Below are 15,849 nucleotides of genomic sequence, written 5' to 3'. Positions count from 1 at the left end.
AACAATACTGGAAAAATTTAGTTTCCCGGAAATCACAGACGCAGTTGAAAGTATCCCTTTCAAAAGCCAAAAACACAGCGTCAGTGGGGCCAGATGGTGTCCCAGGCTGCGTCTTGCACGAACTACAGAACAAACTAACCCCCCCCATCTAAACACGCTGTTCAACCTCAGCCTCTCCACAGGCTATGTGCCCATAGAATGGCGCACAGCAATGGTTATTCCACTCCACAAAGGAGGGGCCACAACTGACCCTGGTAACTATCGCCCCATAAGCCTGACTAGCCTGGTCTGCAAGGCTATGGAGGGCATCATCATGGAACTCATTAACAAAGACATTGGGAACCACCAAACACTTGACCCGACCCAATTTGGCTTTGTTAAGGGCAGATCATGCCTACTAAACCTGGTTGACTTCTTCGAGACAGTCACCAAGGCCATAGATGAGGGAAAGGTTGTTCACACAGCCTACCTTGATCTTGCCAATGCTTTTGACACCATTCTCCACTCGGGTTTTACAGAAAAACTCACCAGCCTGAACATAAACCCCTACATTACGAGATGGGTTGCCAAGTGGCTTACAGACAGAACTCACACGGTAAGAATAGCGGGCTCCAGGTCCGACTCTAAACCAGTCACAAGTGGTGTCCCACAAGGCTTGGTCCTGGGACCCCTACTGTTTGGCATATACTTCTCAGAAGTACAGGCAAACACAAGAGGACTATGGCTAACCAAGTTTGCCGATGACTGCAAACTGGGAGCCATAATTGACTCTCCGGCTGACATGGACATCCTCCAAAAGGGCCTTACTGTGATGGACACCTGGTGTCAAAGTCATGGCCTCCTGGTGTCAAAGTCATGGCGTCAAGCTAAATCCCAAAAAATGCATAGTCATCCCATTTGGAAAAAACAAAACACCCATGAATTACCACATAGGTGGCAGCCCCCTTAATACAGAAGAGGTAATAAGAGATCTGGGGACCCAGGTAGATAGTAATCTTTCCTTTGACAATCATATTGCCAAAGTAGTTAGGAAATCCTTCTATATGGCCCATCTACTTACTAAAGGGTTCACATCTAGAAATAAAGAGGTTATAGTGCCCCTCTACTCATCACTCATCAGACCCATTTGGGATGTACCTCACAAGACACTTCCAACAGCTGGAGAGACCACAAAAGTACCTCATCAAGAGGATTACTGGCCTCAAACATATGTCCTATGCAGTGCAACTGAAAATACTCCAGCTATACTCAGTGGCCTCTCGCTTACTCAGAGGTGATCTCTGCCTGACTTAGAAAGCCATGTCCAACTCAGAATTGATGGACATGCCCCACCTAAAAAAATCCAAATCACTGCGAGCCACATGCTCTAGTGAGCTAAACCTTGCCACAACAATAAATAGAACATGCTGGAGGGATAGATTCATGTCACAGAGACTCCCCATGCTTTGGAACAAAATTCCAAACTACATTAGGCAGAGAAACCTTGACGAGTGGATGGGTAACAAAAAATAAACTCCTGGGATCACTTCATTGCCTCTGCTTGACAGAGGATCAGTTAATTAATCAATGGGGAGGTGAAAGCCGACACACTCTGGTTAGACTTATAAATGCCCTCGGGCAGATAGCCTAGTACCTACCTATGAACCTATGAAGAAATCATCTCCAAATGTTGTTATGGCTAAGATGCATAGCAAGGAGTCATTTGTCCTCTTTCCACTCTTTTTGTGTGTAAAGGATGTGAGATCCATATTTCAAGTTCTAAAGCCATTGACTTGCTTTTAATGATGAACCCAAGTCACTCATGCCTTCTACAGGTAGCCTGCCCCTTCTTCACTAGGGCTTGCTCCCAAAATCACTGGCAATGGTATGTGAATACAAACATTTAAGATTCTGTACCTGAAACACCTAGTGTAGTCTTCATATATTACGGTGCTCAGTGGACTACAGTAAGTAAACATTACCCTACAGAAAGGTTGTTGCACACTCCACAATGTTTCATTATTAAAGAGAAGAGAGTAATTAATTGTCTTGAGTCCCTTGGTATGAGCTAGATAGAATGATAGTCCCCTTAGTATGATTGTGGTGAACAATAAAATGCAAGTACTGAATCGATTACTTTGGCAAAAGTAGGTGTACTGTTGTGCAAGTGCAAAACCAGAAAGCTGAGACACTGTTATGATCACCTTATGAAAGAAACCTGTCATTTGGGAGTTTGGTTTTAAAATAAAATTGGACAATGGTACATGGTTATTAAGATGGTTAGTTTTGCTGGTTATGTATTGGGCTGATACACTCTCTTCTCCAGTTATCTGCCAACTCCATGCAAGATAAGAATAACCATAAGCAACATGTGTCTGATGATGTAAAAGGGACCCTAATGAAGACATATTTGCATGGGTCATAGCATTCTAGATACTTAGGATTTAGTCACTGTAAAAATGGAGAGGCACATGTAGCAGTTATAACATCCTGTATGGAGTTGTTCACTGTATGGGGGGGTGTTAATTATAGATCTGCCAAAAAAAAAAATGGAATCACTGCTGTTGCACAGGTATCCATTGGTACATTGCTGTATACAGGTCCTGTTTTCTGCTCTGTAGAAAAGATCCTTTAAAAGACTCAGAAACATGTCAACAACATTCAAGTTGAATGGAGGAAAGGTAAAAGTGAGTTGGTACAAGTTATTTCCAATGGGGTGGGAAGGACTGTGATCCCCAGTTTCTGATCAATAATAAAAGTCTGCACAGTATTTGGGATATCACTGCCAGATGGACTCATATAGAACTTGTTTTGAAAGAGGTATAGTTGCAGTGTTGTGTTTTGTTTATCTTCAGGGAAAGGTTAAAAGGTATGTTATGGTTGAGAGACAGACAAAACAGGGAACTTTTAACTTGAGTGTCTGCTGCCCATTAGAACACACATTGAACCCTAACTAGATCTGAAGTGCAGTACTGGATAGTGAGTTAACTCTGAAGGCACTGCACAGGAAAAGTAAATGATAATATATGTTGCTTGCTTAACAGGCATTAGATAATGCAATGATTAAGGCATTTGGAGCAGTGGGTTGAGAAGGACAAAATGCCTTGTGTATGATCAAGTACAAAATAGATTGCACTTGACGCAGGGTGATTTTTTTACTATGTGTGCAATTAGTAAGAAGAGCCAAGAATATGAAAGAACAAGTTGAGAACAATTTTGGGTGAGAGTTAAGCAGGATACAGCTGCAGAATTATTTCAATATATTTGAAAGTAGAAATCTCTTAATGCCTCAGTAGGAAGGATATCCTTTCATTCATTGCCAGAGATCTATAGATGTGAGTGAGTGAGTGAGTGATCGTTAAGGATGGGGGAGTTGTTTTTCCAGCTTAGTGACTTCCATGATTGATATTCGTATGGAAAACTCCATTATAGTGAAGAGTAATGGTTAGATATGGGAAGGAATCACATAGGAAGGAGACTGTAGAATTATATGTCCCCTGCAACAAATGGATTGTAATACACTATCAGAGAAGTAATTATACCAAGGACTTTTCATAGCCTATAAAAGTACATGTCATAGTGATTTTTAATGACATAAAATGTTTGCGAATGTTAGTAACCGAGTGTAGTTTGTTCTAATGCAAAACCTTATGATTTCTTAGCTACCTTGAATAATTATATTTCATTTTCTTTATGTTAAATATTAAAAGTTTTGAAATGTATTTTAGAATATAATGAAAATGATGTCTGTGCCTGGTTTACAAATAGACTAAGTCAGTTTCTAAGAAGACTGGATTTAGATGACTTGAATGTTTCCTTTTCAGGGTTATGACCTAAAAGATGTTTTTACCTTGTTTGTAGGAGTGGCATGAGAGAGACAGGCTGTATATGATAAAAAAGGTTTAAAATGGCAGTCTCATAAATCACCACTTGCCATTGCTAGATTATTGTTATTTTGGTAGCAGCAAAGGAATGAATGTAACATTCTACAAGGATTCATTTTTTTTCCAGAACTTGGATGCTCCTTTATTCATTATAGGAATGCAACTGCAACTTTATATTGTCACAGTATGACTCAAAAAAGTCTTCTGTTAAAGATGGGCTCAGCTTTTCACTGTTAAACAGTGCACAGGGTTTCTGATTCGGTTGGGTAGCTGATAGTAGATGCCATGAGTTATAGATACAGATCACATCACCTGCTACAGCTGACTCAAATTCAAATGAATGCATATACTGCATGATGAAAACATGAAATCTACTTTTGATGACACAGTCCTAACAGGATAATCCTACATAAGTGAACATTTTCTCACCTGTAATTGTAACTGGATATGCAGCCTGCATTTTTAGTAGAGGAAGACCTCACCCACGCATTTATTGAACATATTCATTGCTCTCCTTACTCAAACGCCTATGAAGTAATGTAAATGCATAAAGCTAGTGGAGTCAAGAGATTATTCCTCTGGTTTCCACCACTGGAATGTGGGGTTCCATTAGACTTGATCTTGATACTCTTGCTCATGGTGTATATCTCTGCCCTTAGTGGGGTTATTCAGGTAGTGGTATTTCTTTTCAGTCTTATGTTGATAAAATTCCACCATATCTTTCCTTCAGTCCAGGACCATGGGATGGACTTCAGTACCCTTGAAAACAGCTTGAATTGTGTCCTTGTATTTGTACATGTTATTCTGTCAGGATGAGTAATGCATCCATATAAAGCCCCCATCCCTTTTTTCTCTTTCACTGTACTTAGTACCATCAGTCTACATATTCATAGTGTTTTATTACTCTGACACCTTCTGCAGTGTAATGAACCAAGTTTGTGGTGTTTCACACTGTGGGGTTCACAAACCTTATCTAACCGGATGGCACCCTACATACAATAAAGTCGAAAGAATTATGAAGTGCTACCACTCTCATTTGAAAGAGCTGAAGGACAACTGTCAAAATAAAATGCAGCCATTATACTTCAGGTGACACTTTTTATGCAGATGCTTAAATTTCATATTCTAAGGTATGTGTGTGAATACCACTGATGTGTAAATCCATATTCACATTACTTCTTGGAACCCTGCCAGTTGCGACTAGAATACAGTAGGCCAATGATTACCCTTGCTTAGGATCACACTGGACCAATCAACATTTAATATTCATGATACTGCCATCTTCTAAACTATAGCAAATCTTTCTTCACATTCAATTCATGCTAATGACATTGAACTCAAATGAATGAAAAAAGAAAGCCTTTGGGAGTCCATACAGTTGTTCAAGAGGATTTTTGTTGATCATAAAGCCACTGATTTGTGGATATAATGATTTTAGAATTCCACATTTATCTTTTCTTTTTAATATAATAATGAATAACATTTTTCATTCATTTCTTCAAATGCCTTACTGCTTCCAGTATACCTTTTACTTCAGTCACATTCTGGATGAAAAAAAAATACTTTATTTTTTTTAATTTTCTAATATTACTTTAAACTTTAACATGTAATTTATTTGGATTAGAATATCACATGTGTAAACACTTACATGAAATGGTTCAGGCATTCAAATAATTATTTAATTGCAATTAAACATTTAAATGAAATGTAACAGTCTGCTATGTTTAAATAGTTGTTACTGTACGGCTACTTACAGGTACTTTTCATTAACTTCATATCACTCCTTCTGTAAAGAGTTTCCACTAGCTGCCTGTTCAGTCACATGTTATCTTTAAAGTTTTACTTCTAGGCTTCTTAGCCATGTACAGTCTGAGTCTCCTTTACCTTAAACAATATTTGTTTCTATATATTCTGGCTGGGACCCTTCCCTTGTCCACTGTAGTGCTTGCTAGGAAGCCTCTAGAATCTGGGGTTTTAGGCCTCAGGCCTCTTATCCTTATAACCTTCTCCTATATTGGCTACTTGGAGCAGTGACAGCTTTGAAAAGGTCCCTAAAAGCACATATTTGGGATAGCATTTCATTGTTAATTACGCTATTTTTATTCTGCTTTGGTTTTCAGTGGTAATTTATATATTTATCTTTTACTGACCAGGTTAGTCCCACTAGGCCACTATTTTTTTTTTTTTTTTTTTTTTTTTTTTTAGGGGAGGCCTGAGGTGATTTTCATATTGACTAGGTGGACTTTTTCCAGGGGAACCAGCAGAAATCCCCCTACTCTTTTCCTATTTGTGAATCAGTAGGTGACATAAAGAAGTACTGAGATGGAGGAGGAGGATTATGGGGAGTTCTTCTAGTTGCAGAAGAGCAAAGAATAATCTATAGAAAAGATATGGAAGACAATGGTTATATATATATGAAGGAATCCGTAAACTTCCCTTTTGTCAAGGTAATTGCTGAGGAGAAGAGAAAGGAGCCTGAAGTTAAATTATTTCCAATTGGAGGTTTGGAAGACTTTGTTTTATGTTGACTGATGAGTGAAGATGAACCCAAGGGCAATGTTTCCATTCCATGGTCGCAGGCTGTTGAACTGGTTTGGGAGAGTGAAGGAGAGGGAACCAGAAGTTTGGAAAATGTACAGTGGGAAGGTGAAATGCAGACACCAGCACATACTCAGTTACAGGAAGTGGGGTAGGAAGTGCCTATAAAGAGAACATATGTAGTGGTGGTGGCTGCTATAGAGAGATGAACAGAGCATTAAGCAGAAACGAAATCCTACAATAAAGAGTTAATAAAAATGATTTGGCCATTAACAGGTAGGTTCTTCTTCTTCTTCTGGCTTTTCCCAGTTAGGGGTCACCACAGTGGATCACCTGTCTGCTCATGATTGGCAGTAGAGTTTACGGTGTCGAGTTGCCAGTCCAGCACCCAACCTTCCACAGAAGGTACACACACACACTCACTCCTAGGGCCAATTTAGAGTGTTCAAACCACCTACAGCATGTCTTTGGGATGTGGGAGGAAACCGGAGCACCCAGAGGAAACCCACTTGACCACAGGGAGGACATGCAGGCTCTGCACAGAAGGCGCCCCAGCCGAGAATCGAACCGGGAAACCTCTTGCTGTGAGGCGACAACACTAAACGCTGCATCATTGTGGCCGCCCGGCCATTAACAGGTAGGTTTTTTGGCACAAATAAATGAGTCATTAGGATAATTTTGGAAAGGAGCAGCTTTCTAATGCAACTTTTGAAATGTTTGAATTAATGGACACATCTGTGTATGCAGTTAACTCAAAGAATTAGGAGAATCCTGGAATGAATTTGTGTTTCAGGCAGTTACTCTAGTGTTAGAAAAAGAGACTAACAGTTTATTTTAGGTCTGATGATCTAGAATATGAGGGCATTAATGACTATTATCTGTCTTTGTCAGTCTGTGCACTCTATAGACAAATTATAAGATGAAAGGAATTTTTGAACTTGGGGATAGGAAATATGGGTAGCTCTTCAACAAAATAAAAATAACGTGACGCATATTCCATTTCTAATTATACTTAATCGAATTAAAGGGACTGTTAGGTATATGGGACAGCCTAGATGTTTGAAAAAGGCAATGTGATGGATGTGGATATTTAAGACATACAGCTAAAAGCAGTAGGCCATATTTCAGGTATTGCAAATCTAATGAAAACTGGTGGTACGACTGTAAACAAAAATGAAAATAAGGACTATGAAAACTGACCTAGTTGGTCAAGAAGTATTACTGGGTCACAATGAAAAGGGGAAGGAAGTTGTTTATGTCAATGAAGCAGAAAATGATAAAGAATGTTGGTTAGAGAGAATATGTTACATAATTAAAACGACTGAAAAGATACATAAAATAAGAAGCCACTATAGGTAATCGAGTTAGAGAAAGAAAAAGAAAATAAATGGTTTGAAAGACAGCTCGATGCAAGAAAGGTAAAGGATGAGTTTTTCTGTCATTTTCATTAATGTAAACAGTATAAGAAATGAAATCTTGACAAACTGTTGTGGTGCAATGGTGTAAATAGCTAAAATATGACATAGTATCCTTATTAGACATATGCCGCGGTGGTACGGCGGTAGCATTCTTACCTCACAGCAAGAGGTTCTCCCGTTCGATTCTCGGCTGGGCTTGATAGTGCCTTCTGTGTGGAGTCTGCATGTCCTCCCCGCGGTTGGGTAGCGTTCAAAAGACACGCGTGCGTAAATGGGTGTGCCTTCGTTGAAGGTTGGGCGTCGAGCTGGCACCTCGGCGTTTCGTAAAAATCTACTGCCAATCATTAGCGGACCGGAGTTCCGCTGTGGTGACCCCTTACCGGGAAAAGCCAAAAGACAAACAACAACATTCTTATTAGACATACGTTTAATAATAATATAAAGCAGAAAGAACAGTTAAAGCAGCTGTAATTTGTGAAGATCATAAACTCTGTGGGTAATGATTTATGCTCTGGAATAATAGTGTATAACATGAATTATATTACAATAGCTGAAGATAAACTGTTGTTTGTCAAGGAAGGTTAGAGATATTAAGTTGTTTTAAAGACAAGTAATAAGACTTAGGGCAGTTTTTGCATTTATATCAGGTACTAAAAGAACACAACTTTTTCAAGAATGTAAAAATGGTTGAATGCTAGCGCAAATATAGTGAGATTTGTGAGATTTTAACTGCAACATTATGAAAAACAGAAATGAGAAAGTGTGTAAAGAATGTTTTTCTCAATTTTGAGTTAAAGTAGGACAGGAACATAAATATAATTATAAGAAAGGAAAGGTAAGGACAAAACCTGACTTTTCTGTATTCTCTTAAATATATAAGGAAGCTAATACTGTTACTTTACCATGTGGATTTTCTGATAATGCAGCAGTATGGGCTGTTTTTGCACACAGTTTATTTTTGAAGTACGTAAAGGATGCAAGGCACTAACTGAGCAATGCTCAAAATTAAAGGTATTGCAAGAAGAAAGGTAGGTATTATTTATAGAATAATTGCAAATGAGAGATTTTATAGGAAGTGGTTATTAGAATGATGGGTTGATTACAAAAAAAAGGCTATGTATTTGTGGCTATAGACATAATATAACTCCCTTCCATCTGAACTAGCATGTGTATAATAATGGAATATCATAATATTGTTGATGGCCTTTTCTCCACAACTTTATACTGTAAGTTCTCTGTTAACTTTTTAATGTACTATAATGTACTGTGTTACAGAAATTAAAATATTTTCCATAGGATGTTGTAAAAGAAATTTAATTTTAAAAATGTAACCTAAAAATTTAACTTAAATATATAACTTTGATGAAGTTTTTCTTCCTGGTCCTCCACTGAAAAAAGGGCTCTGCCCAGCTGGACAAATAAAATAATAAAATAATTAATGTAGAATGTTTGTGGCATAACATTCAAAAATACAACAAAAATTGTGTAAATTCCAGGAAGTTATAAAAGGCAAAAATGTAATATTTATGTTGAACGAAGCCAATATAAGAGTTAGTTTATTACTGCAATAAAATATGTTGTTAAAAGTAGAAAGGAGGATGTTAATCATTTTAAGTAGACAAATAAAGTACAATGAAAGTATGCTAAAGGAGGTACAGACTGAGAAAGGTATAATTATTATTAAGCATGAACACATAATTAAATCATTTTTTGAAACTGTATGCACAGAAACATTATACAAGATGCAGAAATGGGGTGAAACACATTTTAAAGAAAGAATGGAAATGCTAAGAAGAAAAATGACTATGTAGAAAGTTCAAAAAAAGTATAGAAATAGAACTGAACCTGTACCATGGAAATATGGCATTGATCATGCATTTTACAGAAAAATGAGCAAAGAAGAACCTAAATATTTTCAGAAAATGATATGTGAGTGGGTTAATCAAGGCATAAAATCAAGACTGTTCATTGTCTACATAGGTTATAAGATCCCTGATTACAGGATCAACTTTCATGGGGGTGTTGTCGATGTGTACAGTTACAAGGGAAGGTGTGCTTGCCAAAGGACACTGTTATACATTTCTTGGTATTTAGTTTTAGTTCATCATTTTGACACCAGCAATTTCTTGGGAAAATGCCTTCTTGGCAGATGTTGGTGCCCTCTGGGGAGTTAAATAACTGGAGACCCAAATCCAATATGTTGTATATATTATAAAATAGCAGTGATGATTTGTTAAATAAGGTTTTGATTGAAAGAATGATCCCAACATGTGAAAAGGGGGTGATTTTGATGCCATTTAATAATGTCATAAAAGAGAGAATTGGTGTTGGAGTGATTATTATGTCACTTTAATGACAGTTTTCTTGAATCCCAAATTACTAAAATCAAAAGGCTGAAAGACCATTTTATTGAAAGACCTTTTATTTAAATTTCTAATAACAGAAACATATTACAGTGAAAATCTCTCATCTAAACTATTTAAAAAATTGCAAAGGGGGGGGGGCAAGCCCCCTGCACCTCCAACAACCTTTATTTAAATATACTAATGCCATGGTCCCATGACTACAGAAAAAATTAAAAATACCACACACAGGGAATCACTGTCAACACAAAAATAGAAATGATATCAGCAGCAGTTAAGTATGGGTAACTCCAGTCACCAGGTGGACCCTCAAAGGTTCATAGGTGATTACTAAGCTATTTACCCAACAGTTATTTTAAACCTAGCCAAGGTGACCCCAAATTTACTAAAATATTGCTGCCATGCATCAATACCCCAATTATATGTATGATATAGGCTTGTATACATCAAGAATTCACAGGCTACACCTGTCCATTAGGGACAGTGGTGCAAAACTGGGGATAAATTTGTGATTTCCCATCTACTGGTCCATGTTACATTTAAATAGGGTTAGGGATGAGCAGATGGATGGGAAGCTTGTCCCAAAGAATGCGTGATTTTGAAACACATTTCTATCCAACATGTCCTGTTTGTGTTGCAGATGAGGTCTAGGTCATTAAAACAGGTATTTCATCTGCTGTTTGTTTTGCAGATGTTCAACAAATCCATCAGTGTAGGATCAGAAGATGTACTGTAGGCTAGACATAGATCTCTGAACATCAGTCTGTAGTTGACAAACTACAGGGAAAGGGCTTTGAGATTGTTTGCATAGGACTTGTTTACTTCTTGCATTCTTTTTGTGAGAAATCTTTGTGATCTTTCAAGCTGTTTCAAGTGCCTGGTTAGTTTATGCTTGGACAGTGCAGTGAACTCAGTAACTGGTCTGATAAGAGCTGAATGCAGTAGAACAATGACCTGCTTGAACCAGGATGCCATGCCCTTACTTATAAATTGTGCAATGTAGATTTACTTTCTCGCCACAGTGGACACATGGTGGACAAAGGTCAGGTTACCATCAAGATATATTCCCAGATTCATGATCACTGGGTCTGCTTTTAGGAGTGTATTGCCAATGTGATAAATTTTAGGGGTGGCCATCTTTCCAAATGGTACTATATTCACTTGTTCACTTCAAGTTTTAGTCTATGGCTCGGGCACCAGTTATTTGACTGCATCAGGTTCTCCTGAAGGGTATCTGTGTCTTTACAGGATTCAATGATCATGCCTAGTTTGCAGACATCTGCAAACTAGGTCATCCAGAGGCCATTGTCATTTGCCTCAACTTCAGAGAAGTAATTGCCTAAAAGGAGAGGTCCTAGCTCTGATCCCCATGAGACTCTGCTACTGACTGTCCTGTTTGCATAGGCGGACTCCCTCACCCTAACTTCTTGAATCCTATCAGGGATAGCTGACATATGCATTTATGCCTAATTTTGTAAGTTTATCCTACAGTGCCTGAATGAGGTATTGTTTTGAACACCTTTTCCAGGTTGAGGTAGGCAGTATACACTGTTTTGCCCTTGTCCATAGCTTTATAGACTTTCTCAAAAAAGTCCATTAGGTTAAGTAGGCATGACCTGCCTTTAACAAAACCAAACTGGGTAGGTTCCAGTGTCTGTAAGTTTCTTATGTCATTGTTTATCAAATACATGGCAATTTTTTCCATGGCTTTGCATGTGTTTCCAGTTAATTCAGGTATGTGGTATGAGCTTCCTGGGTCATGGAAGGAGACCTATAACCTACAACAATATGGTATGGTACTTTACATATGGAAAGTTGCTCATGGAGATGCTCAAGTGCATCTTGCTATTTGACAACCTTGAGGTGTGTTCATGTTTCATATAAATTGAGACTCCTCCACCTTTAGACCCTACCTGTGTTTTAGCAGGTCTAAATGTGTTAAGAGTGTTATGGCCTTGCACTGCCAAGGTGCTCTTCTCATCTGTAAACAAAGTGCCTGTAACTGCAAAGATGTATATTTTCTCCAGGATGAGGAGAGCTTGCAGGGAGAAGACTTTCCTATTTAAACACCTGGCATTGAGCAGTAACACCTTTAGATTATTTGAGTTGATTTATAGGTTCATAGGTTCATAGGTAGGTACTAGGCTATCTGCCCAAGGGCATTTATAAGCCTAGCCAGAATGTGTTGGCTTTCGTCTCCCTTTTAGATTAGTTTCCTGAGCCTCTGTCCAGCAGGGCCATTGATGTGATCCCAGGGGTAAATTTACGATTTCCCATCCACTCGTCAAGATTTCTCTTGAAGAGAGTCAGTGAGGGGCTTTGCGTAACATAGATTGGGATTCTATTCCAGAGTGAGGGAAATCTCTGGGACAAGAATCTATCCCTCCAGCATGTCCTGTTTATTGTTGTGCTGAGGTTTAAATCCCTGGTGCGTGTGGCTCTAAGTAATTTGGTTTTCTTGAGGTGGAGCATGTCCATTAATTCCGGGTTAGACATGGCCTTGTACATCAGGCAGAGATCATCTCTGAGAAGGCGGTAAGCAACTGAGTAGAGCTGGAGTTTCTTTAGTCGAGCTGCATAGGGCATCTGTTTGAGCCCACAATCCACTTGGTGAGGTACTTCTGTGGTCTTTCCAGCTGTTGCAGGTGTCGAGTAAGGTACATCCCAAATAGGGCTTTGTACTCTATTATGGGCCTGATGAGCAATGAGTAGAGGAGCACAATGACCTCTCTTGATCTAGATGTGAACCCTTTTGTGATTAGGTGGGCTACATAGAAGGATTTTCTAACCACTTTGGCAATGTGATTATCAAAGGAGAGGTTGCTATCTACTTGGGTCCCCAGATCCCTAATTACATCTTCTGTACTTAGTGGATTACTATCTATGTGGTAGTTCGTGGGTACTTTGTTTTTCCCAAAGGGGATGACTATGCAATTTTTGGCATGTAGCTTGAGGCCATGGTTCTGACACCAGGTATTCGTCTCCGTGAGACCATTCTGGAGGATGTCTGTGTCACCCAGAGAGTCGATTATGGCCCCCAGTTTGCAGTCATCTGCGGACTTGGTCAGCTAATAGTCCTCCCGTGCTTGCCTGTACCACAGAGAAGTATATACTGAACAGGAGGGGTCCAAGGATTGAGCCCTGTGGGATGCCACTTCTAACCGGTCTAGAGCCGGACATGGCACCCGCAACTCTGACCATGTGAGTTCCATCCATGAGCCAGTTGGCAACCCATCTCATGACATAGGGGTTAATGTTCAAGCTGGTAAGCTTATCTATAATGCCAGAGTGGGGAATGGTGTCAAAAGCCTTTGCGAGGTCCAGGTAGGCTGTGTGGACTACCTTTCCCTCATCTATGGCCTTGGTAACTGTTTCAAAGAAGTCAACTAGGTTTAGGAGGCAAGATCTGCCTTTAGCAAAGCTGAATTGGGTAGGGTCCAGTGTCTGGAGGTTTCCAATGTCTCTGTTAATGAGTTCCATAATGATGCACTCCATAGCCTTGCAGACCAGGCTAGTCAGGCTTATAGGGTGATAGTTTCCAGGATCCATTATGGCACCACCTTTGTGGAGCAGGATAACTGTTGCTGTACGCAATTCTTTGGGTACATAGCCTGTGGTAAGGCTGAGTTTGAACAGTGAATTTAGGTGTGGGTTTAGTTCATTTTGGAGCTCGTGTAAGACGCAGCCTGGGATACCATCCGGTCCCATTGATGCTGTGTTTTTGGCTTTGGAAAGGGCTGTTTTCACCTGTGTGTCTGTGATGTCTGGGGCTCTACATTCTTCTGGGATGGACATGGGCCTTTTTGGGGGTGAGGGGGGGTAAAGTTTGCACTGAACCTGTCAGCCAGGATGTTGGCAATGTCAGTTGGTTCAGTGTATTTTTTACCATTTTGCACTAGCTCAGAGCATATCTGAGAGTTGCCACATAGATTCTTGACATAGCTAAAGAAGGCTTTGTGATTATCTTTAGAGTCTTTGGCAATTTTTCTTTCGAAGCTGGCCTTGGATGATTTTATGAGGGATCGTAGTTTCCTTGCTAATACTGATCAGGGATGCCTTCCCTTTATGGGATTTTGCTCTATCCTGTAATAGTTTCCTCCTTTTGTTGTATAGCTTATTTATGGCTGGGGTCCACCAGGCTGGTTTCCTCTTTTTGGAGGAGTGAGTCTTGGTTTTACTTGGGATGGCTCGATCCATGCATTCCTGTAGGTGCTCATAGAATGCATTTGCAAAGGATTCTGTGGTTTGGGCAGCTTTATCTTTAAGCCAAGGGGGTTTTGAAACTTTCCATCTCAGTCTTGCGAAGTGTGAAGTTTGCTTTTGAAAAGTTTTTCACAGTGGTTTCCTTGACTGGGGGTGGGGTTGGAAAGTAGATGTCCAGTGTGATTAGTTTATGGTCTAATCTTACCAGCGAAGCGTTTACCCCTGGTGTGGAACATTTATCCCCCATGTTGGTGATGATCAGGTCCAATATGTTGTCACCTCTTGTGGGAGTGGTGACCAGGTTCCAGGGCGTTTGAGTTTATAAACTCTAGGAAGCGTTGGGCATAGGAGTTTGTACTTGAGTAGTTTTCCCAGTCAATGTTTGAGTAGTTGAAATCACCCAATATCATGGTGTTTGGTAGGACCTTCATATTTTCCAATGTTCTCAGGATTGCTGAGTGGGGGTATTCTGTAGCAAGCTACAATCAGAAAAGCAGCTTTGCCCACTGTTAGTTGCACATGGATGGTCTCTGAGGCCTCGTGCTGTGCCACTAACCTGGAAGTGTGGGTATCCTTGATGAAAATGGATACACCCCCACCTTTTGTATTTCGGTCCGGGTTCTGGGGCCGAAAGGTATGGTATGAGTTATAGCCTGGTAGTGCTGGGGTGCTGTCTGGAGCCTTGAACCAGGTTTCTGTTAGTGCACAGATATTGATTCTCTCCATACTGAGGAGTGCCTCGAGTGTGTGCATTTTGAGGTTTTGACTTCTGGCATTGAGTAGCATTGCCCTCAGTTTTTGGTTTCTTGTGTTGTTTATGGAGGTGGGTTTTTCTTTTGTGCCTTGTCTAAAAAAGGCACTATGGGGGTGGCAAGAGCCTTGGCCAGTATTTGAAAGCCTAAGGGTGACAGGTGCAAGCCGTCTCTGGCGAAGCAACGTGGCTTGTCGAGCATGTCATCCCAGGCTGACAGACACTGGATCCCCTTTGAACAACACCAATAGCTTAGCCAATTGTTAAAATTGATCATTTTATCTTTATACTGTGGCATCATTCTTGGTGAGGGCAAGAAGCTACTCAGGGTCAGGGTCATACCGGCCTGGGCTACATGATCAGAGAGCTCCTCTATGTCTCTTTTCATGTAGTCCAGGGAGGTATGTCTCAGATCTTTCACACCAACATGGACAATGACAGAGTCATATTTGTACCTGTTTTGGAGTGACCTGAGTGCTTGTGTTATGTAGTGAATCCTGGCACCTGACAGGCAGCTTACAGTAACCTCTTTGTTCAGCCTAGTGAGTGGGACGTCTGTATGCCTGCCAATAGAGTCACCTATTACTAGTGTATTGTGTGTGTTATTTAGCCTTAAGGGCTGTAATTGCGTGGCACACTGACTTTGTGAAGTATGTGATACATGGTTGTTGTTGGGGGTGGAGGTTGCTTGAATGTCTGCTTTGGATGTCTCT

General features: G+C 39.9%; 1 protein-coding gene across 1 annotated transcript in view; it reads left to right on the top strand.

Annotated features, from left to right (window-relative positions):
- Positions 1-15,849, top strand: part of LOC122808355 (SLIT-ROBO Rho GTPase-activating protein 3-like) — an 881,720-nt gene that overhangs the window by 412,192 nt on the left and 453,679 nt on the right. The gene's annotated exons all lie outside the window — the stretch shown is intronic.

The sequence above is a fragment of the Protopterus annectens genome, chromosome 8.part0 (genome assembly GCF_019279795.1).
Source record: "Protopterus annectens isolate FY-2018-M chromosome 8.part0, PAN1.0, whole genome shotgun sequence".
Lineage (NCBI taxonomy): Eukaryota > Metazoa > Chordata > Ceratodontiformes > Protopteridae > Protopterus > Protopterus annectens.
The sequence above is the reverse complement of the archived record's forward strand: the minus strand, read 5'-3'. Positions and strand labels throughout refer to the sequence as shown.